The sequence below is a fragment of the Convolutriloba macropyga genome, chromosome 5, assembly GCF_964194025.1.
Source record: "Convolutriloba macropyga chromosome 5, txConMacr16.3, whole genome shotgun sequence".
Taxonomy (NCBI): Eukaryota; Metazoa; Xenacoelomorpha; order Acoela; family Convolutidae; genus Convolutriloba; species Convolutriloba macropyga.
The window spans coordinates 73,976,780-73,977,988 of record NC_134472.1 but is presented as its reverse complement, the minus strand read 5'-3'; positions in this window follow the sequence as shown (position 1 = coordinate 73,977,988).

The following is a 1,209-nucleotide window of genomic DNA, read 5'->3' as shown; positions in this document are numbered from 1 at the left end:
AGAAAGAAATTATTTTCATCAAAATTTGAAACTATTTCTCGAAATGAATTGTTTTGTTACTTTGAAAATGTGTCCTTCATGAGTCCATAAGCCCATATATGAAAATTGTTTGTTGAATTGAATTGAAAGACAGATAGAACGAACAGTTTATCAAGATTACTAATTATATCAACCGAGGGCCCCAAAGGCCACAACAACGTATAATTGTCAAGAAACTATTTGTCCTCTGAACCGGTTAGAATAATTGAAAGTTCCTCTTTATGGGCAGATGAAAAATTTAGTTACTGGTTATAGCCTTATCGGAAAACTAGAGTCAGACACAACTATTCCACAGAATATATCAACACATGCTTATCAAGTTTCGACAATTTGGAAATTTTCAAGGTCATAAATGAATGTGAGCAAAGGAAAACAAAACCTTCTGATATTCCTAGATGGCACTCAGATTAGAGTGTGGACAACATTATCGCAGAGTTCCTTGACTTTTTTAGCTAAGTTGCAATAAAGTTTACACTAATATGATGACAATATGTATAGTTGTTCCACTTTGGAAAAAACCTAAAAGTGAAGCAAAAAATATGATCATAAACGAGTTCATCCATTGCATATAAAATTGAACAATCAAGAGCTTCAAAACTACAACAGCTGATTACAATGAGGTCAACTGAAAGTTTTCAACAAAATTAAACTGTATCTAAACTACGAAAAATGTCGTTTTAGGTATTCCGACGTTTTTAAACAGGAAATTTTTCATTAGATCGAAGAGGCAGCTACAAAACATTCGCAACCTTTCGAAACCAACAACAGTGAAGTCGTCACCAACCAAACTAAAATTGGAATCATAATGCCCTCAATTTCAAAGCCATCGGAATGGCAGCTGCCATCATTGTCAAGTCAGCCTTGATATAGACAAGCTTATTATTGTTCCGACCCTCTTGAGGGGGGGGGGGGGAACTATATACTCAACTGGGTTTTTTTTGTTCCGTGAATTTTCGCCGCTCGATATATTCATCGTAGAGAGTTGAGACTGGTATCATTAGAAAGCTCATCCAGCGTAGAATATGGAATTAAAAAGTTTTTTTTAATTTTCGTTTTTTACAGGGAGTTATCGAGGTTTAAACTTCTGAGAAAAGAAGAGTGAATTCACGTTGTTTTTATTCACATTTTCCGGAATTTTTGCCTAAACTTTCGTCAATTTTGCTAAAATTT